Genomic DNA, 24,637 nt, shown 5'->3' on the forward strand with positions numbered 1-24,637 from the left:
CAAAAAAGTATATACACAACAAATATTAGATGCAAACACATCTGTTCTAGTTGTATAAAGATACATACATACATCCTTATACTGAGAAGCTGTCCTGTTGGTGGGGCAGAGATATGAACAGATAATTATAGCTCAGTGTAATGCCAACAACTGAGATATACAGGGTGTAGAGAGTAGGGAGGAAGAACGGCTGGTTTTCTAAAGAAGGAAAGCATTGAGAAAGTTGATGGAGAAATAAAGAATTGGAGAGGGCAAAAATGTTTTCCTTTCAAAATCATTTTATTTCCCTTATTCAAGAGATAAATAGAGTATTCCAAAGATCCTAGTTTTAAGGGAAAAAAGACTTAAAGTTAACAAGTATTCTTCCCAAACTTTTTAAGAATAACTAGTGGAATAGCAAACCACTAAAGTAGGAGTATTCCAAATGAAAACATTTCATGCAGTTCACATTCTGAAACAAGTCATTAGGAGCTCAAATGACAATTAGTGATCCCCACTGCCCAAAACATCTCATGACATGCAACTTGGTGAACACAACAACTAGCAAATAGTTGAGTTGAACTGTAAATGTTCAACTTTGACTCATACTTTTGTTCCTGGCATACACAACAGATCTGAATTGTGAATTCAGTTGCAAATAAAAAGATGCTTATTATGTAGCCTTCAGTAATAGGGAGATTGTAAAAACAGGTGAGAAAGTTAGTACACTTGACTTTTTTTTATTTTTATTTTTGACAGGCAGAGTGAACAGTGAGAGAGAGAGAGACAGAGAGAAAGGTCTTCCTTTGCCGTTGGTTCACCCTCCAATGGCTGCCGTGGCCAGCGCGCTGCGGCCAGTGCACCGTGTTGATCCGAAGGCAGGAGCCAGGTGCTTATCCTGGTCTCCCATGGCGTGCAGGGCCCAAACACCTGGGCCATCCTCCACTGCACTCCCTGCCCACAGCAGAAAGCTGGCCGGGACAGAATCTGGCGCCCTGACCGGGACTAGAACCCGGTGTGCTGGCGCCACAAGGCAGAGGATTAGCCTATTGAGCTGCGGCGCCGGCCCAGTACACTTGACTTCTAAACCAGATACATTTAATATACCCTCCTCTAAATGAATAATTATTTTCCATAATAATAATAATGAAGTGCAATGAGTAATAATAATTTACACAACCATTTCTGAATACAAATTTTCATTATTAAATTTCATGTATATGTTATTAGTAAAAATATAAATATTTATAAAGTAAAACAAAAGCATTACTCTTTAGTAAAGCTATGTTTTTAGAATAGTCTTATACTCACAGCAAATTTGAGTGGGAAATAGAGTTCCAAATGTTCCTTCTCCTCACACACATAAGATTCTCCTACTGTGGATCTCTCAAATCAGAGTAGTGCTTTGGCTACAACTGACACCAAATCCTACAGTTTACATTCGGATTTACTCCTGATGTACATTATGAGTTTTTACAGATAAAATAACATAAACTCACCATATACAGAATAGTTTACTTGTCTTAAATTATCTCTGATCTTTTTGCTTATTCAGTCACCATCTCTCCTAATACATGGCAACCCCTGGTCTTTTTGACATCTTTGTAGCATTGTTCTTCCCAAGATATCATGAAGCTGGAATCACACATATAGTAGCTTTCTCAGAGTGGCATCTTTAATTTAGTAGTAAACATTTAAGTTTTATCTCAAAAACCAGATTGAGGGCCGGCACTGTGGCATAGCTGGTAAAGCCACCATCTGCAGTGCCAGCATCCCATATGGGAGCCAGTTCAAGTCACAGCTGCTCCTCTTCTCATCCAGCTCTTTGCTATAGCCTGGGAAAGCAGTAGAAGATGGCCCAAGTCCTTGGGCCCCTGCACCTGCATGAGAGACCCAGAGGAGGCTGCTGGCTTCAGATTGGTATAGCTCTGGCTGTTGCGGCCAATTGGGGATTGAACCAGCAGATGGAAGCTCGCGCTCTCTCTCTCTCTCTCTGCCTCTCCTTCTCTCTCTATGTAACTCTGACTTTCAAATAAATAAATAAATAAATAAATCTTTCAAAAAATACCAAATTGACTTCATGTCTTCATGGCTAATTTCTTATTAGCCCAGAATAAATATTAGTGTGGTGGTACTGGCTGTATCACTCTTTATTTATCCATTTGCCTATCAGATGACATCTTGATTGCTTCCAAGTTTTGGCAATCATGAATAAAGTGGTTCTAAATATCTGTGTGCAAATTCTTGGGTGGAAACAAGTCCACTTAATTTGGATAAATACCAAAGAATGAGACTGCAGTATTATATGGTAAGAGTACATTTAGTTTTATAATCAGTTGGCAAGCTATCTTCCAGAGTTGTTACACCATTTTGAAATCACACCAGCAATAAAAGGAGTTCTTGCAACTCTACATAATCACTGAAACTTAGTGGCATAAATATTTTAGATCTTGACCAATTTAGCAGGTGTATAGTGAGCTCCATTGTTGTTTTAATTCCAATTTAACAATAATGTATGATGCTGAGTATCTTTCATCTGTTTATATAATCTTTTTGTTTTATAATTTTTAAATAGACTCATAAAATTTTATATATTTATGAAGTACTATATGATATCTTGATAGATGTACACAGTGTGTAATATCCAACCAGTTTAAATATTATCTAACTCCTCAGTTAATATCTATTTATGGTGAAAATATTGAAATTTTTGTCTTTTAGAATGTATATTTTTAATTTTTTTTAAGATTTTATTTATTTATTTATTTGACAGGCAGAGTTACAGACAGAGTGAGAGAAAGATACAGAGAGAAAGGTCTTCCTCCTTTTGGTTCACCCCCCAAATGGCTGCAATGGCCGGGGCTGTGCTGATCCAAAGCCAGGGTCCAGGAGCTTCTTCCTGGGTCTTCCCAAGCAGCTGGGCCATCCTGCACTGCTTTCCCAGGCTACAGCAAAGAGCTGGACTGGAAGAGGAGCAACGGGGACTAGAACCAATGCCCATATGGGATGCCAGTGCCACAGGCGGAGGATTAACCTAGTGTGCTACAGAGCAGGCCTCCAAATTTTTGTTTTTATTTACGTGAAAGACAGACACAGAGGGAGAGAGACAAGAACAGAGAAACAGAGTTCATCTGCTGGTTCACTATCCAAATATTTATAATAGTTAAGATTGCACCAAGTCAAAACCAGAAGTTTGGAACCCAATCTGAGTCTGTTACATGGGTGGGAACGAAAGAAATACTTGAGCTAATACTACCTCCCCCCAGAATACACGTTAGCAGGAAGCTGCACTCTCAAATGGAGCCAGAACTTGAACCCAGGCATTTTAATATGTGATGAAAGCATCCAAAGACACATCTTTATTGTACCAAATGACCAAATGCCAGCAGCTAGTATTTTTTTAATAAAGAAATGCACTGTGCTGTGGTGGAATGAGAATCCCATGCCAAGATGGCCTCTGACAAGTGAGCATCAGTTACTCAGGAATGGCTTCAGAACCCACCTGGCAAAGGAGCTGCCTGGCTACAGGCAGTGATTGGTTAGGGCATAAACTGCCCCTTGACTGGATTGGCTACCTCGGCTATATAAGCCAAGCTGTACCAACTGAAATAAACGAGTCTGCGGGCTGCTCGCCTCTGGTCTGTTTTCACCTGACTCCTGGTGTCTGTACGGTGACTCCACACCTCTTGCCCCCACCATGCTCCTCCACTCAGAACGAATCCACCACAACACTATAAAATAACACTATCCTATAGTCAAACTAAGATTCAATAGAATCGAGAAACTTCCTAGGCTATCAAATATTAGCTTCTTTCTCATTAATAAACCTGTCCCCGCGTTCCCTCTCTTCTTACCTCCTTAGCTTCTGTTTAATCACAATTACACTTTCAACTTGTATGAGATCACTTTTTTTAAGACTCTTTTATGAGTGAGATCATATGATATGCATCTTTCTGCACCTGGCTTATTTTACGTAATGTAATGACTTCCGATTCCATTTATGTGATTGCCAATGTCATTGTTTTTCATGACTGAGTGGAATTGCATTGTATGCATGTATCACATTTTATTATTTCATTCATCAGTGTATGGACACTGAGGTGGTTTGTATTTCTTGACTATTGTGAGTAATGCTGCAATAAATATAGGAGTGTAGATGTCTCTTCAACAAACTGATTTCATTTCCCTTAACATATACCTAGTAGTAAAATTGCCAGATCACATGGTAGTTCTATTTTGGTTTCGTGAGGAATCTCTATTCAGTTTGCCTCAGTAGTTTTGATAATTTATATTCCCTCTAACAGTACACAAGGCTTTTCTCCACATTCTCACCAATATCTGTTATCTTTTTGATAATAGCCATAGTAAATTGTGTAAGATGACAGCTCATTGTTAATTTTACCTTTTTTCATGTATTTATTGCCCATTTATATATCTTTCTTGGAGAAAAAGCTGAATAAATATACTCTGCATTTGCTAATTAGATTATTTGTTAGATTGTTATTGAGTTGTTTGTGCTCCTTAGGAGTTCTGGATTTTAGCCCCCTTTCAGACGTAAAAATTGAAAAGATTTTTCTCCCATTCTAAAAGTTGTCTCTTCATTGTGTTGTTTTCTTTCCTATGCAGAAGCTTTTAATGTGATGAGAGCCCATTTATTCATTTTGTCTATTATTTCTTGTTCTTTTGAGGTCTTATGCATGTTCATTGAAACTTTCCAATATGTATGGCTTCTTTAGTGAGGTGTCTGAGTCAATAATTCATTTTTTCAATATAGTTGTTCATTTTCTTATAATTAAGTTTTAAGATTCTTTGTATATCTTGGATAAGAATCTTTTACCATTTGAATCATTTGCAACAATTTTGTCTTCAGTCTGTCATGTTTTCTATTCTCTTGAAGTGCCTTTTTGAGTAATTATGTGCATTTTAAAATTTTAATTAAACTAGCATAACAATTGTTTCCCTCATGAATTGTGTCTTTGTGTTTTACCTAAAAAATCATCGTTATACCAAAGTTCACTTAGTTTTTTTTTCCCAGGTTATCTTTTAGAAGTTTTATAGTTTTATGTCTTAAATTTAGGACTATAATCCATGTTGAGTTAATGTTCGAAAGGTATGAAGTTCGTGACTTAATCGTCTCTCAAAACCTTTACTTCTTTATACTATCATATTTTGGACAAAATTTTAACACATAAATTTTTGTATTTATTCCCATAGTAGGGAATCAGTCTTGTAATTTAATTTTATTTATTTGAAATACAGAGTTACAGAGAGAGGTAGAGACAGAGAGAGAGGTCTTCCATCTTCTGGTTCACTTCTCAGTTGGCCACAATGACCGGAGCTGCTCCAATCCGAAGCCAGGAGCCAGGAGCTTCCTCCAGGTCTTCCACATGTGTGCAGGGGCCCAAGGACTTGGGCTATCTTCTACTGCTTTCCCAGGTCATAGCAGAGAGGTGGATTGGAAGAAGAGCAGCCGGGACTAGAACTGGTGCCCATATGGGATGCTGGTGCTTCAGGCCAGGACGTTAACCCTTTGTGACACAGTGCCAGCCCCAGGGAATCAGTTTTTTAAAACAAACTCTTTATATATTTGAAAGGTGTGAGAGAGAGAGAGAGAGGGAGAGGGAGAGGGAGAGAGAGAGAGAGAGAGAGAGAGAGAGAGAGAGAGATCTTGTATCTAGTGGTTCACTCCCCAAATTGCTGCAATAACAAGGACTTGACCATTTTGAAACCCAGGACCAAGAACTTCACCTGGATCTCTCATATGGGTACATGAACCCAAGAACTTGAGTCATTATTCACTGCTTCCCAGGAACATTAGCAGTGAGCTGAACTTGTAGTAGAGCGTCCAGGACTAAAACCAGCAATCTGATATGGGGTGTGGGCTCCCAAGCAACAGTTTAAATTACTGAAATACAATGTTCACAACATTGGAAAAAGAGAGAAAGGTTTATTTCAGTCATGATTAGATGAGCTAATTAGAACAAGTCATATTTGGCATTCACTAGCTGTTCTTTATTTGGAAGGGGAAGCACAAATTAGGGATGCTGGAGGTTGCTTAAGTCCTGACCAGTTCATTAAGTCCTGACCTGACACATAAGCTACATAGTGTTGTTTTCTTAAGGTTTATTTTATTTATTTGAAAGACGGAGTTACAGAGAGAGGTAGAGAGTAGAGAGAGAGAGAGAGGTCTTCCATCTGCTGATTCACTCCCCAGATGGCTGCAAGGGCCAGAGCTGTGCCTATCCAAAGCCAGGAGCCAGGAGCCTCCTCCAGGTCTCCCAACTGGGTGCAGGGGCCCAAGGACTTGGGACAACTTCTGCTGCTTTCCCAGGCCATAGCAGAGAGCTGGATCACAAGAGGAGCAGCTGGGACTGGAACCAGCGCCCATATGGGATAATGGCGCTTCAGGCCAGGGCATTAACCCTCTGCGCCACAGTGCTAACATAGTCTTTTATGGCTTCCTGCCCTAGCTGTATTAGAACGTGGGTCCAAGTACTGTTTATATGTACTTGTATGGTGTATCCATTATCTGTTTGTGTATTAAGACTCTCTTTTATCTCCATTATTCTTCCCAGATGAAGAAACTGTGATCATCAAAAGAAATATTTTTTTTTTTAGGATTTATACAGATCACTGAGGCCCAGTTTTTTGTTTTGTTCATTTAGCCATTTGAGATTTGTTATCCAATTACAAACGCTATACACATGTCTAGGACAAATGAAAAACTTCCATTATCTTCACACAAAAATAAATAGAAATAAATATAATGTCATGTAGTTAAGATTTTCTTGTCATACCATACTGGGTCACCATGTTGCAGAAGCATTCCTTGTTTTCTATATGCTTTTGTTAACTTTTGCTCAGAAACAGAAAACCCTAATCACTTTGTTGACAGGGTCTTAGTAGTATACTATTAAAAGCAGCTGCATCTCTACTCATTTAAATCCTCTTGTTTGCCATTGTTCTTTTCCAAAAGTGAACTAAACATTAGCTTCAGCTATTGAGTAAATATGCTCACATATGTGCTTCTGTTCTTTACCTCTGTTACTTTTTAATATATCAAATGGAAACATTCAGGGAAGTGATTCTTTTTTTTTTTTTTGCCTTGCCTTGCCAGAGCTGCTTCGCACATCGAACACTCCTCCTATGATGCTGATATCCTTTTTTTTTTTTTGGACAGGTAGAATTAAACAGTGAGAGAGAGAGACAGACAGAGAGAAAGGTCTTCCTTTTTCCATTGGTTCACCCCCTAAGTGGCCACTATGGCCAGCGCAGTGTGCCGATCTGAAGCCAGGAGCCAGGTGCTTCCTCCTGGTCTCCCATGCGGGTGCAGGGCCCAAGCACTTGGGCCATCCTCCACTGCACTCCCGGGCCACAGAGGAGAGCTGGACTGGAAGAGGAGCAACCGGGAAAGAATCCGACACCCCAACTGGAACTAGAATCTGGGGTGCCGGCGCCGCAGGCGGAGGATTAGCCTAGTGAGCTGCGGTGCCTGCCAAGATGTTGATATCTTGACTGTAAACTAAAGCAGAACAAAAATGGCTTTCTACAGATTATTTTATTCATGAGACTCCTTTGCATATTTTTGAGGTAGTTATGTTTCCTTTATAAAATGCAGGTGAAAATGAAGTCCTGGAATAGTTATAGAAAAAGCTACATTTTATTCCTTCAAATATTGTGAAAATCAAAGTATGGATTATATGAGTAGCCATGGATGCTATAAAGGTGAAGTTAGATAAATAGACCAAGAAGTCATAGCACAAATCCCATTTGTTCCTGATGGAGAAGGCTGCTGGTTTGCTAAATGTAGTAGAGATGTTTTTATCACACACTAAGATGAATCAGAATCGCCTTCTCACTCAGTAGGTCCAGACTGAGGCTCCAAATTTGTATTTCTAGTAAGTCAACAGAATTTGCTGCTGTTGCTGCTGCTGCCCTGGGCATCACTCTTTGGCATCCATCGGAGTAGAAGCTCTCTGTGCAATATATTTCACTCTGCTTCACAAGGCTCAACATTTACAACATGTGCATTATCTAAAACCAATTTGGAATTGAACTTGGAAGGTGCAGAATGCAATGATGTCACCAGATTTAGGAGAGCATGAAGACTATTTTCTCACTGGTAAAGGATTTAACATATTTATAGATGTGGAATAAGTAAGCATAAAGCTGTAAAACCTTAGATTTAATTGAATGGTTTAATTACAGATTGGGTGTACATAATGAAATTCTTATAACGTTTAAACAAGTAAAAATTCACATATGTTTATATGGTAACAAATGTAATTTCAGATTGGATTGGTGTAGCTCTGGCCATAGCAGCCATTTGGGGGGTGAACCAATGGAAGGAAGACCTTTCTCTTTGTCTCTCTTTCTCTCTCTCACTGTCTAACTCTATCTGTCAAATAAAATAAAGTAAAATAAAAGTTCCTTACAATTTTTTTTGTTAATAAGTGATAAACTAAAAAAGAAAATCTTGAGAGGCTAATCTCAATGAACTGTTGAATGTATCAGATGAAGCTTTTTTTTTTTTTTTTTTTTTTTTTTACTTAACACTTATTAGGAGGTGGGAATTTAGCCTAATAGTAAAGATACAGGTTAATATGCCTGCATCCCATATCACTCCTTCAATTCAGTGAATTCTTTTAGACAAAGGACAAGCAAGGACACCTTGGACTTGAGGAGACAGACAAGAGACTGAGTTCTGTTTTTGAGACTTGTTTCCTTGTTGCAATGTATATGAATTTATTTTCTTCCCATTCTCCTTGGCCCCTCTTGCCACCATAGTCCATAATCTATCTAACCACCTTCACAAACTGACCTATAGCTTTGTAGTATAAATTCCCAAGAATTTTGGAGAATCAGCAAGATTGTTCATTTAAAAGTTAAATGCCATTGTGACTTGTGATTTCAGTTTTCTTGTAATTTCCCCTAAAGATAAACCAAATAATCAGTAGATGTTTAATTATTTATTTATTTATAATTAAATATAACAGCATAAATTAGTGTATTGAATTTAATTTCTCCTCTTAGCCTGTTCTACTCTGTTGGTTCTGTTCCTCAAATTCTGTTCATTAACGAGCACTTCTAATGCTTAAAATCTTCATAAGTTCAGAATCACCTGTGTGTGAAACCAATGGATTTCACAGCCAATGGAAAATTCTATTCTACAGAGAACAGAAATTTATTTCACAACTCTGGGCATAAAACCAAGCACACTGCTTAAGTGTTTTGAACTACATGAAAACTAGCCTTAAATGTTCACTGCACAGGATTCTGCAAAGTTCATTCTTACTTATGCTACATGTAGCCTTTATATTTAACTACAGTGCCACAAACATTTGGAGAGCTTGCATGCTGCATGAGCAAAAACAGAATGAAAAGCACTATGTTCCCAAAGGATACTCATTAGACAATTCAAGTATTTAATCAAAGGCAGACTTCTATGACTACATTCAAATGACAGCCCATGCTTCTGTTCTTTGGTTTTCTGTTTAAATTCTAAGTGTGGGGGCCAACACTGTGGCATAGTGGGTAAAGCTACAGCCCACAGTGCCAGCATCCCATATGGGTGCTGGTTCGAGACCTGGCCGCTCCACTTCTGATCCAGCTCTCTGCCATGGCATGAGAGAGCAGAGAAAGATGGTTCAAGTCCTTGGGCCACTGCAACCATGTGGGAGACCCAGAAGAAGCTCCAGGCTCCAGGCTTCAGATTGGCCCACCTCCAGTCTTTGGGGCCATTTGGGGAGAGAACCAGCAGATGAAAGACCTCTCTGCCTTTGCCTCTCTATAATTCTGCCTTTCAAATAAATAAATAAATCGTAAAAAATAAGAATAAAAAATAAATTACCAGTGTTTATCTACTTTTGTATTAGAAGTCCTCAGCCTCATTCATATTAGTAGGTCAGTTTAATGTTCATTTCCTCTTACATTATAATCTCTTGTACCACTTGCATGAGGAAACTCCCTCCATATTGTGGCAATTTTAATGACTAACAATTAGCAATTGTATGCCCTAAGCAGTTTGGTTCTGAATATTACCATGTCCATTTTCCTAAACAAGGACAATTTTGAGGCTTGCATGGGCTCTGGTTATGCATGGTTGATGGGAAATGAGAGTTGATTATGAAGAGAAGAAAATAAAACACTATTTTTTCATTTTTCAATAATAATTTAAAATAATAACTGAATGAATGATTCCTTGGCATTGTGTGTATGTGTAGGAACTAGAGTCCAACAGAAGAAAGGAATGAAGAAGGAAGGAAAAAAGGACTAGATATGGTTTAATTTTGTTATTCATTTCAACATCTTCTAACTCCAGTTCCTAAAATAAAAGCAATTTCCTTTATCAGCTAACTTTTTGAAGGAAGTACTTTCTTTTGAAGTGATCTTAGTAAGATGTTGACTAATTGAGCAGTATCCCCACAATAATTCATAGCTGGTGGCCTTTATTCTTCACTTGTATTTAAGCTTCTATCCTTTGTAACAAATATAAATTAGACTTAAAAACTGGGACATCCCAGGAATCTTTGTTGGAAGACAAGTGTTTCCTCCATTTCAATACTATGTGTTAGCATGGTTCACAGTAACAACAGGGCTCCTTACAATCTTATTTTGGAAATGGCTGAAAGGATAAGAGCAAAATATGCTTACCCTGCTATGTGGTCTTTTTCGATGACCACTGTGTCTCTTTTATTTTCATAAAGTACAAAATGCAAGGATACGTTCTTGGTCACTGAAAATAGGGACATAACCTCAGATTACACATCTATATTTTCTTTGATCAATAGGTTTCAATAGAAGTATTATAAATTTAACAAGCCAACATCTAAACCTGAGGTGATCTTTGTGTTTAAACCAGACAACCAGAAACTGGCATTGAATTCTTAGATTCTTGGAATATTCATCTTTTAAGAATACTATTTTTTCTGAAGCTTGAATGTGTTACTGTTGCAGAATAGCACCCCCAACCTAGTTGAAGGTGTTGCTATAGAAGCCGCAAATCTGAGTCTGTTCACCCGATGTGCAGAAAGCCAATCACTAACATCAGAGTGGTGGAAGACAGTAGGTATTTATAACAAAACATAGAGCAAGGAGTCCAGCAGCTATTGCTTAATTCCCAGGCTCTTCAAGGAGTTCAGATGAAGGTTCTTACAGATTGAAACTGGGGCTCAGAGATTCATGTTCAGTTCTTATCCAAGTTCCTGGCTGCTCAGTGGTGTTTGTAACCTTCCCATGATTGGTGGGTGATGTTGCACTCTTCAGGAAATTTTTATGATGGTCAGGTGGGCTTCAATTTGTCTTTGCGGGGAAGAGGTTCACATGTACATTGTAGCTGCCTTCTGATGGAACAAGGATGTAAGTCTCAGCCATTTTAGTTCCTTACATGAAAGCAAGTCAAATTCCTCAAGGACCTTACCCCTGCATTCTTTGAAGAGATCAGTTCAATCTCACACCTTGCACTCCCCCCCCCCCCCACATTCTTTTCCAAATTTGAAAGCCTGCGTAAAACCTGTCAGCAAAAATTCACATATGCCAACTGTCCCCCCAACACACACACCCTTATCACACCCTAAGCTGTAGAAGACCTATTCCTCTGGAGGAGAGTGCCCTTTGCCACATGTTCAGTCCGAGTGCATGTTGGCAGTTGGCCACCTCTGCAACTTTATTTTTTTCCTTGAATAAATTCATTTAGGCTGTGAGTTCATTTCCTGAATCTTCTCTGTTCTGCTCCCCTTTTCTTTATATTTTCTGTCTCAGTCATGGAATTTCCCTGCCTAGGTCTGGAGTTCACCCAAGCAAACTCCTCTGGATGATGTCAGAAACAGAGTTTTCTCTATTGGAGAAGAAAATGGCATCTTGATTAGAACCTTGCTGGGCCAGCTGTATCACTCCTTTTATACAGTAAATTCTTTTTGATAAAGGATACAGAAGGACACCTTGGATGAAGAGAGATAGATCAGAGGCTGGGAACTACCTTTACATTAAAGTCTTGGTCTCTTCACTTAAAAAACTTAGCACAGTGCATGGCACATTTTTATAAGTGTGTATAACATTTTTTAATAAAAATTAAGTAACTATCTCTGTATTCAGTAGCACTGAGAATCCTCTTCTCTGATTTCTTCTTGGTTCTTGAATAGCACGATTGTAACTGATCATGTAAAGTGGTTTGTTTTATGCTCATCTTTTCTGATTAATGAGAACATCATAGGGGTATAGCTTGCATCTTCTTCACTTAGTATCATCAGGACTCCCAAAAGATCAATGATTACTGAATGAATTAACACTGGATGCTTCACTCATTAAATAAAGAAATAAAATGAAGAAATGAGGAAAACAAAATATACAACAAAAAGATCTGGAAAGATAATTAGAAACTAGATTATTATGAAAGTCATATGCCATTTTTATCCATTCTAGGGTTCTAGGTAATTGGAAACATAATCATGGGAATGTTTGCCTTCAGTAGTGAGAATAAGAAGTAGATGAAGAAAGAACAAACTAGCTAATCAGAGGCCTTTCACAGTAATTTTAATAACGTTTTCTCAGCTCCTGCCCCTTCCTTGTTGCTAACCACTAAAAATGGCTCAAGTATATTGTCTTTGAAATAAATTAAAAATAAAAATAAATATTAAAACTTTAACTTTTGAAAGATGTCAACACAATTGTGATTACTTTTTTAGCATTCAATTCAAATCAGAAGAAAAGTGAATGGGACAGTAACTGCTTTTCTAGATCCTCACATAACATCAATTCTGCCTTTTCCACATAATCACTGCTAAAGTTCTGTTAATACAATTCGTATTGCCTTTAATCCGATATCCTCACACACCATGACGCGTAATCTATGTATCTAGTGCTAAACTTTTTTTTTTTCCTGACTTACTCTCCTACATTACTCTGAATCACCTCCACAAATAACTTTCTGCATAGCAAGTTCATCATCCTCAAGGTACAGGCGCAGTATTATAGCTCCTGAAGTTGCTCTGAATTCCAATAGATGTTTTGTTTTTCTTCTCCCATTACACAGTCACATTTTCTTATTCTAGCTCTAAATTTATCAAACTTGTTCACTTTTTCCTTTATTATAACAATCTTTGTTTTATATTAAAAAGCCTATTGCAGAGTTGATAAAATGTAGTAAATAAATTTGTAATCACACAAACTTACTTTTAAAGATCATGGTTTGGATATTCTTTAGCTATGTTTTCTTGGGAAAATTATTTAAACTTTTCAAGATTATAAGGGCAAACTAGAACTTCCATGATACTCCCTTTCTCTATCTCTGTCTCTATATATGAGGGTACTGACAAAATTTTATAGAAAAATGGAATTAAAAGAAAAGTTTATTTTGGTGAAGAATGTGTTTAAAACTCATGCTTAGTTTTTTTTTTTCAAATGCTCATTTTCAAAAATATATGTCCATCTATATTTAGGTATGTTCATACAGTAAAATACCTGTGATTAATGACTTTGTACCTTAGTAGAATTAATAAACATTTCAACTAATATTGTATAAGGAACTTATATTAAATATTCACAGAAATTCTTAATAAATATTCAATTAATTATTATTTGAGTATCAATGTAGCTTATATATGCGTCTCTGTTGTAAATTATTCTGTGAATTCCTTTATATTGGATAAATTATAACTTTTTGTTACTTGCCTTTGGTTTAGCTTACAAAATGTCCAACACAAGCAATGCAGGCTATAAAATTTAACACTAACAATACTGTATAGCATCATTGCTGTATAGGATGCTTAATTTTATAGGATTGAATATACAATCAGGGCGGATTAGTAGATATACACACCTATAGATTGAATCATAAATTTTATAAAATATACTCCAAATTAAAATGGTTAAATAATGGTTTTTCTTTAAAATAACCGAAAAATACGTAGGAGGAGAAAAATGGTAAAAAATTCTATTCTGAACTGCATTTCAAAGTTCTGGAAAGGGCTATAGCATGTTTAACTGCTTTTAAAATCTTTATTTTACACTTGATCTTAGCCAAAAGTCCGAGAAGCGATAAATCTTTATTTTAAAAATTATTAAATTGTTAGTAGAAATAAATTTTCAAAGGTTCTGAGTTCCTTGAAACATATGATGCTAACAGTATTCTTGATACAATATTTATTTTCATTTTAAGATGGTTCCTACTTGAAAAGAAACCTTCACTGAGAAGACCTTATATACTAATAATGGTTTAAATTATATATGATGAGTCAATTCATGACTTTTGCATTAGATTGAAGTTATGGTTTCTTATTTATCATATTACCCTCACATTTAATTTGTGTGTCTTTGGTAACATTCAAACAAATGAAATAAATTCCATCATTGGCTTTCTCTATGCTATAATCTTACAATAAAAATTACAAAAATGTTTAATCAGATTGGTTAAGCTAATAATAAGAAGAAGAAGATGTGCTAATGTATTTATTAGAAATTCAAAGTATATTTACTCATCCAAACAATATAGTTAGTAATACTAAAATTATCCTCCTGTGTAGAAAAAAATTTGATGAGTAGAGAAATATGTAAATTTTCCAAGTATATACATTTAGATACAATAAGGCTTCTATTTGATCTACTTTTACTATAAATAATACTTAAAAGTATTTGGCTTCCAGATAAAACATTGTTTAAAATGTTATCTATTTGTTACTATAGAGATCTCTGTGTATAGTATTTTTAACAAAAGAATGCTACTTTCTACAAATATTGTTTAGAGTGTATTTCAGATTTCACTTCTACATATTTAGCGAGGAGAAACATTCAAACGATTAGCTTCTATTTCATTCATTCAAATAGCATATTAACTAGAAATTGAAAAAAAGACTATTACATAGAGTGCACAGATGTGAAGACGAACTCCTACTGATGTGGAGGAAATAAGCAGGAAGATTAGATAGGAATAAGTGAACTAGAAGATTTTTCAATATTTCTAACCCCCACCCTGCACCGTATCACCACCCTTTGCATGTGAATTTAGTATAATGGTTTCCTGTGATGCCCCTGCTTCTCCTATACCAGGAAACAGAAGAGGCAATGATGGCCACGTGAAAATTACACTTTACATGGAAGAGCCATGAAACTCCCATAAACGTCTCACTCACTAAAGCCTACCCAAACCCCACCCCGTTTATATATTCAACTAGAGAACCACCCTCTACCCTACAAACAGTATTGCTATACATGGAAACATCATTTTTTGATTTGGGGTTTCTGAGATAATGAACAAGAGAGCTACTGTAAAAACTGGAAAAACTAAATATCTAAAAGCAACAAAAGGAGGAAATAATCACAAATACCTTGCTTAAAGGATTTGGAAATGATCCAGGCAAATGAAATCATGAGCAGAAAACACCAATCCTGACAATGTACCAAGATGCAACTTTATAAAGGAAAGATAGTGATGATGACTAGCAGGGGTTTTCAGAGTCATTGTTTAATAAGAATAGAAAAACAATGACAAGACAACTACCACACAGCAGGTGTTTACTTAATATACTCTGGCATCAAAAGTAAGTTGTACTAATATACTCTAGTTGTATGTGAGTGTACTGAAGAATATTCTTAACTTGAGGTCTGCTAATGAAAGTTGCAGAGATTTATCCAGATCTACCTCAGAATGCTTGATATTTTTAAGTGCAATGACAGTAGTGTTTGCTTACACTGATGTTTTTACTTTTTTAAGTGCATTAGTTTTACAAAGCCTAGCTCTACGAAATAGATGGATTTCCTAGTCAACCTGCATTAAATGGCAGAACATCTCTATAAAATGTTGTTCCAGCCTTGGGGAGTCTGTGTGAACCCATGGGGAAGAGATTAGTAGTAGCATACAGAATCTGATTTTATTGTTTAAAAAATCTGTCACCTTGGTTCTTTCTTATTTGTTTCATATATATCTATATATAGAGAGAGTCAATGCATACATTATATACTATTATCCCTTGATATTCTCAGGAGATGCCCCATATGATACCAAAAAACACAAATGCTGAAGTTTTCTTTACATAAAAAGGCAAGGTGTTCGCACAGAACCCAATCACACCACTCTGTATATCTTAAATAATTGCTAGATGACTTATAATGTTTAGTAAAATACAAGTAATGTGCAATTGACTATTGCATTTTAAGTGATAATGATCATAGAAATGTCTGCACATATTCAGTACAAATGATTTTTTCAAAAAAAAATTAAAAGTTTTTGTAACCACTAAATCGGCAGATAGGAATCCACAGGTATGGAGGGCTGATTGCACATGACAAAAAGCCAAAAATGTTAGACTAATTGCAGTGAGCATCCATTGATCAATACTCATTGTGTTTCAAAGGTCATAAACAAAACTGTGTTATAACAATGTGACTAGTTAATACATAGCATCTCCTCCTTGAAAGTAAGTGAATTAAATGATCTCAAATTGTAAAATAAATCCTTTCCTAATGAACCTGTGTTCAAATATTAATATTGTGTAAAAAGAAAATGACATAGAGTGATCATCTAACTTGATACTCAAAAATATCTCCCTCCCTTTTGCCCCTTCATTTTCATCCCATCTCTTGACTACAATCAGGCTACTAACATCAGGTTTTGTATTGTTCTGGATGGTATGTGCTCACATTGGGAAAATCTCTAATAATTTTGAATTTCTACCAGATGATGGTGTGCTAAATTTCCCTTGGTTCTGGACATTTTAAAGAGTAATTAATAAGACATGTCTGGGGTTACTGTGAAGTATCCTTCCTGCCAGTTCTAGAGAGATGTATGGGGATTTTTGCAAGTTATTATGCTTAGTCATAACTTATATTAAAACACCATCTAGTATATTATATACTGTTGTCCAGAAGGGAAATAATAATTGTTTTCCCAAACATTCTCATTTTCTATTCATCTAGTTTGAACAATTGCAGAATTAGGATAAACAATGAATTGGTTAAAAGCATTAAATTAGTAGAATGAGTATGAGATTTGAAGGTGAAGATTTCCCAAGATAAATTGTCTTTACAGATAGATATCTGTAATTTTTATAAAATACACATTATGAATATTATTGATGATATGTTATATATTATTTCTCACAATTGTAAAAATATTGTCTTCTCATCAATGTAACGCTAAATTTCTGTTACTTGGAACAAAAAACGGTTTTGTCTCGATTGTTGACCAATTTAAATAATACACTGTTATGTTGTATACTTTCATGGAGAAGTGAAATATGAGTGTAACTACAATATACTCCTCCAAGTGTATTGTTTTATTTTCTAAATAATGATTCTGAGAATATTGCATTACTACATAGTATTCCACAATATATTATCCTCTCTACAATTGATAGGAAAGAGCTTTTTTACCAGGTTTTGGCAAGTATGAAAAACATTTCTATGAATATTTTATTATATGTTTTTTGGCTACATTTGTGTGAATTTCTAGAGGTAATATGCATAAGGTTTGCTTTCTGGGCCATGGCGTGTGTTTATAGTCTACTTCCCCGAGTAAACAGTTACACACCTGCTTGTGACGTCAGAATTGCCACTGTTCTTTATCCACACTAACCCTGGGAGTAGTCAGGTGTTCACTGCTAGCCAATACTCACTGATTAATCAGCATTAATTTTAACTTGTTTTCCGCTGATTATTTACACCTCTAGGCACCAATTGGTTTTTCTCTTTTGTGAAATGCCTTTCTTTGTCATCTTTTTAAACTGTTTTCAGTTTCTGCTTAGTGATTTATGAGAAGCCTGTACCTGGTTACTTTAAAAGCCCTTTGTTGCCTAAGACATTATTTTCCAAGCCTAGGTGTTACTTTAAGTCTCATAAACCCTTTGAGGAAGACACTATGAATTTTTTTTCATTTATTAAACTTTTATTTAATGAATATAAATTTCCAAAGTACAGCTTATGGACACTATGAATTTTAACATAGTCAAATAAAATAGCATTTCCTTTAAATGCCTCCTTGTATTGGTGACATGAAAATATTCTGCTGTGCTCTATTTTGAAGCAATTTTTGGGCTCTTCGGTCCTTCCAGAAGTGATGATCAAGGATGGGATAAAGTAGAGGCCCTATTTCATTTACATTTCATATTCTTTTTGTGACGTCAGTTATATAAATTCTGTAAAACTGTTTTTTTGTTGTTGGTGTTCAAGTGCTCTGCTCTGCTGCATTTTAAAATCAATCATCTGTCTATGCATGGATATGATTCTGGTTTCCTTCTGCTACCTCATTGGGCTATTTCTCTATGTTTCAATATTTTTTCTGATTTCTATGCAATTTCACATTATTAAACTTGAAAAGGATAGATAAAATATGAAGGAAGAAAAATAATCACTGAGAGTCAGTATTAATATCTGATGTATAACTTTATATCTTCTATGTAGTCATGATTATTTTGTTTTATTAAAAATGTAATTGGAGCACATTTACATAATATAATCATCAATTTAGAATAATTATTTCAATTTGCTGTTGCCATTAAATGATTTCCTGAATTATGAATTTTATTATCTTTTATGAGGACCACCAATTATTCAAGTAATTCCTAAGTAATAACAGTTTAGCTGGTGTTGCAACTTTGATTTTGAATTTTTTTAAAAACATTTTGAGGTAGGTATTAATATATTATTATTATTATTGCTTTACTGGTAGAACATTGTGGCTAATTCACTAAAGTGTCTTTCCAAATGTCCAGCATTTAGATTCAGATGGATTTCAGACTCTAAATCCTTTTTGCTTACCTTATCCTGCCTCTCAAAATGAACACCAATTATCTTTGTGTTGCAAATGTAGATTTATGAAGGGCCAATTAATATAAATTAAATCAATATAAAATAAGATTTCCTGTTCATTTCAATTCAACTCCATGTTCTCTCACTAAAAACTGACTAGTTAAGTTCAAAATCTATCAAAGTGGAAATCAACCCCTAGATCAGCTTCATTATTATTTTTGAACACATACTCATAATAATTTTCTGTGTCTACATTAGAATTCTTGCATAGAAATAAGTTGCATAACTTTAATTCCCCTCAACACATTTAATCTATTATACCCCATGATGTATAATATTCCGAATGTGAGCAAACTATGAAGTTGATCAACTTTATCTCTGATTTACATTGGACCTTGATAAAAGTAAACATCATTGCTGAATGCACTATAACTTCTCTAGAGTTGTGTTACTTTCTTTTTTTAATCAATGATTTTGGTTATGGACGTGAGAGAGAGAGGAGAGAGAGAGAGAAATCTCCCATTGATTGGTTCATTTCCCAAATTCACAAACTCGGGCTGGGCCAGGCTGAAGCTGGGAGCCTTCTATTGCCACCACCTTCCTAGATAGGCACTAACAGGAAGTTGGGAGCAGAACCAGGACTTTAATCCAGGCTCCAATATAAGATGTATGTCTTAACTGCTCTGCCAAATGTCTGCCCCTGAAATTTGTAATTCAGCCAGCGATCATCAGTGGATGAAACAAAGGGACCAGGCAATCACTCCCTTAAGCCACTGATCTAAATCAGGGCTTTCAGGTAGCATAGGCCTCCTGAGAGAAGCCATATGAATAAAGAAAGCACATAGAAGCAACTGAAGGACACTTGTAAATATCAGAGTCTTCATTTAGCCAATCTTCTTGATTCAAGTTTCATTTACAGGATTTAAGGATACAAAAGAATTCAATAAAAGCACAAGAAAGCAAACAGAAATATTCAAAAGGCAAGACATCACACAGGAAAATAAATACAGCCCATTTCTTGCATAAGACTGTGGTCTAATGAGACAGGGATGCTACAGATTTAACAAGATTTAAGAGACATAACGACTAGTTTTATGAAATAGATTTTGTATGATTACAAATACAGCAAACTTTGTAAAAGCAGTTCTTGTCAATTTGCAAAGTATTTTTAAACTTAGCATTATTTGATAACCAGGAATATATCTTAAAATTCCCGCTGTCCATCTTGGTAAAGCATATAGGAAATATACATATTTCACAAAATGGCATAATGACAATATTATAGCATGATTGAGATATAGTATTTCCAAATTTTTATATTGTCTACTTAAAAAAGCAGGGGTTCATGGAGAAACTTGAGTCCTCTGGTTTACTTTACTTCTACCTACTCCAGGACTCAGTCACAGGATTCTTTAGCAGTCAGCGAAGGATGATTGAAATTGAATTCTTTCTGGATGACAAAGAAAGCTAATAAAATGCAAGCATATCAATGTCTCTGCCTTTTCCCTGATTTTCTTAGGTAAAATATTTTTCTGCAAGCCACAGAGTATTATCATAAATATGAAAATCTTAGCTGACTTATATTAACAGTTTATGATAGGCCTGCTGCTCTGTTAAATCCCCTTATATGGATTAACACATTGAATTCTATTCCCACAATACCTGTTTTAAGATGAGGATAATTAGTTCAAAAATGTGTTCTAGTTAGTGACTAAGCGTGGTTTGAAATCACACCATCTGATCTCATCATAGGTCTTCTTAACAAGTGAGCTATGATAATACACCAAAATATTGCATTATATTGTCTTGTTTAAAAACTCACAATTTCAAACCTTTCACAATGAACATCAAGTAATCCAATAAAATTTTCACCAAATTCCTGAATTTTGCCTCCTAATTAGTAGAAAGAAAATAGATTTTTTGTTACAATAAAACTCTTTTTGAGAAGTAATTTTGAAATCTCAAAGTTAGAAAAAAACTCTCTATGAAGCTAATCTTTGTTTCTTGTATCTTTTTGTCTATAAGTGAGGAAAATAAAAAATTATGTTGTAAAGACACTGACTGTAACAATTAAGCAAACACTGGAAAGCTGTCAAGATAAATGTTAACACATTAATTAGGTCAATTTCCATTTGATTTCAATGATTTCAATTTTAAATGTGTATTGCCATATTTTTCTCTTATAAGAAAACTGATCAAGTAGGTAGCTCAAGTATTATGACTCATGTAGACTAGATAAGAAAACTAAGAGGAAGGACATAAGCAATGTCTTTATGATTGCAAAGACACAAAAGTCAGGCACAGGGGTCAATTTGATTTTACTTTTATTGAAGCAAAATTTCTTTTCCACAATGTATTGTTTGGTTCTTTCTGGTGCATCCCTTTATGAAGAGTAGAGTCTACAGCTTTTCCTAGTACCTGAAATAATACACAGAGAAAGTACAGGGACAGAGAACTGCTAAGGAGAGTTACCATCTGCCAAATCAGTATTAAAAGGAACACAGTCAATGGCAGTCTAAGTTCAGTATAAAAGTAAAAAATAAAAATATAGTAATTGTAGCTATTCAATCACAGTCACAGAGTCAATCGATGTAAGAATACAGAGAACATTACCAATTGATAGCAAACAATATTCAAATTCCTTTGGGCCAGTGTTTGAATCAAGGTCTCTAATGTTTCTAAACTACCTCTAAGTTACTAATAGATGTGATTAAATTATTTTAATGAACTTAATGCAGAAAAACTTTTGAGATAATCTTCATAAGTATGAGTCAAGGTCTTAAGGTCTTCAAACCACATATGGAAAATGTGTATTATGAAAACACTATGGGGCTGACAGCTGGCACTGTAGCATAGCAGGTAAAGTCACTACCTGCAGTGCCAGCATCCCATATGGGTGCCAGTTCGAGTCTGGCTGCTCCACTTCTGATCCGGTTCTCTGCTATGGTCTGGGAAAGTAGTGGAAGACGGCACAACTCTTTGGGGCCCTGCACCTGCGTGGGAGACCCAGAAGAAGCTCCTGGCTCCTGGCTTTGGATTGGAGCAGTTCTGGCCATTGCGGCCATCTAGAGAGTGAACCGGAGGATGGAAGACCTCTCTCTGTCTCTCTCTGTAACTCTGCCTTTCAAACAAATAAATAAATCTTAAAAAAAAGAAAGAAAACACTATGCATATATTTCAAAAATTGTTTGCACAAAAGTAAACATCTTTTAATCCTGATTTTAAACAAAATTATGTGGTATACATTTTTAAGACTGCAAGGCTAATTACATGTATTTCTTATAGTTGCTAACTTTTATGGAGAGTTTCATATGTGTAAAATACATTTACTGGGATCAGCATTGTGGCATAGAGGATAAAGCCACCACCTGAAATCCCATATCGGCACTGATTCCTGTCCTGGATGCTCCACTTCTGATCCAACTCCCAGCTAATGCACCAGGGAAAGCAGCAGAAGATGGCCCAAGTGTTTAAGCCCCTGCGTCCACATGGGCGACTTAGAAGAAGCTCCTGATTCTAGGCTTCAGCCTGGCTCTGGCTGCTGAAGCCATCTGGAGATGTTTCAGAGTAAATAAACACAACTATTGAAAAATATATTTTGACATTTTAGCTTAACTTTTGTAACAATCCTATCAATACTGATTTTTGCATTTTACTATATGTAATCCAGAGAAAGTTTCTGAACAGTTTAGTCCCTCCCACCGTCATTTAATTTGATCACTTTGTAAAGGTAATTTTCCTTTCCAGTATTCATTGTTGTGAACTAACACTTAGTATCAGCAGTGACTTTTAGTCACACAAACAATAACAAAATGGGATTTTTTTAAGCCAGCCCTGTAGTTACAGACCTAAATCAGGAGGCATTGTTGTGGAGCAGCGGGTTATATGGCTACTTGATGTGAGGAGAACCAGTTTGAATCTAGGCTGCTCCAGGTCTGATCCAGCGAGCTGCTCATGTGCCTATAAAAGCAGTGGAAGAGGGCGCAAGTATTTGAGTCACAAGAGAGACCCAGGTAGAGTTCCAGACTCCTGGCTGAAGCTGGGCCCAGCTCTGGCTTTTGTAGCCATTTTGAGGAGTTAACCAATGGATGGAAGGTCTCTTTCTCACCATGTCTCTACTCTCTTTCTCTGTCACTCTGCCTTTCAAATAAGTAAATACATCTCTTAAACAAAAGATCTAAGTCACCATTAGCAAACTACACAGTCTTATTTTTAAAGGTGATCCTTGAGAGGAAAGGGGAAACTGAACAAAAAAAGCAGATATTTACTTTAAGGAGTGATGATATAAAAAATACTAGGTACAAAATTTTGCATTTTTGAATATGCACAAAATTTATATAATCATTTGGCTCAAGGTAATTTAGGTAAATCTAAATGCTTTTGAGTCTGAGCTTATACTAATGTGATGTAATTATAATTGCTAACCTCCACTAGAAAAAGAGTTAAAAGTTTTCTTTTGTTGGATATTTTCATCATTAGACCTGACTCAACTTGGAACTTCCCTGATGTGAAATATTGCAATTTGAACAATATTGTACTTAGAAATATGGTAAATATTTACTTATTAGAAAAAGTTTCCACTTGCTTTAGGGTGTTACCTAAATATGTATTCTTCTATTTTATTTCATTTTTTTTGAAAGTTTTAAAATTCATTTTTAAAATCGATTCGATTTTCCTGTGTGAACTGATGGCATTATGAAATGTATTGTTGGTATGGATTTTGGAATTTCATTCCTTCCCTGGCCATTTCACCTTTAAGCCAGATATATGGACTGCTTTCACCTATTTTACAACATACATTTGGTTTCGTATCGCTTTAAATGTCTCACAGAAAAGTTCACTACTTGTAAATATCTACACAGTTGTTCGGCTGCCATTTCGTAGGTCGTTACTGAATATGACTCTCCTAAATAAAAAAGACTTGACAATCTCAGGGTTGTTTTTCCCCTTTGTTCTCTTTGATGAGAAGTTACTTGTCCCTGTCTAGCTATTGGAATGCTTCTGCCACTCTTTCATGAACACCTTTTTATTCTGATACCTCTCAGCCTTAATATTAATTATGAAACATGGAATTTCAGGTATGAGAATTTTTGTGTATGAGTGAATTCTTTTTATGTGGTTTTAACATGTCGTTAAAACTTAAGTGAGAATAAGAATCATGTCTAAATACCCACCGGAATTACTAGTCCTTGTGCATTGATTAGCACAATTTTGACACACAATACAAGAAAAGTTTCCATAACAGCAGGAGTAACAGAGGGAATTGAGACCATCTGATATGTTTATGAGATTGTTCCAACTAAACTGAAATTATTTCAAATGTTTATAAAGAATACAGGACACCAAATAAAGCTGACCAAAAAAATGATAAAACTTCAAACTGAAAGATAGGTAAAAGCTTTAAAAATAAATTCCAATTCTAAGTAGTAAAATATCAATAATTTCTTCAATATCTACTATCTCCATTGCAGAGATGAAGACTTCATATGCTCCATCCTAATTGATCCAATCCCCATGGCATTTTGCAAGGAAGATACTGCTGAGTTTTAATTATTCTATAACATTCATGTTGATTCACAATCTGCAGTTCAGTGCCTAATACAGGGGAGATAATACTTCACGAGTTACCAAACTGTTCAACCATAAAAGAATTACCTGGGTTACTGATTAATACTAATCCTAGAAAGTCAGTGGTTTTCATGAGGCCTCATATGTACATTTTTAAATGGGTGCTACAGCTAATTTTGATGTGTTAGTTTCATGGACCATACCTTGAAAAATGGTGTAATGCATTAGCAAGTGCATGGTTGTAATATAGTTTAATAGATGGCAAATGAGATTTCAGTAAAAATATTCTTATGTCTGAAGGAAGACATAAATGTTCCAAATAAGAAAACTAAAGAACTAAAATGCAATGATT

The sequence above is a fragment of the Lepus europaeus genome, chromosome 7 (assembly GCF_033115175.1).
Source record: "Lepus europaeus isolate LE1 chromosome 7, mLepTim1.pri, whole genome shotgun sequence".
Lineage (NCBI taxonomy): Eukaryota > Metazoa > Chordata > Mammalia > Lagomorpha > Leporidae > Lepus > Lepus europaeus.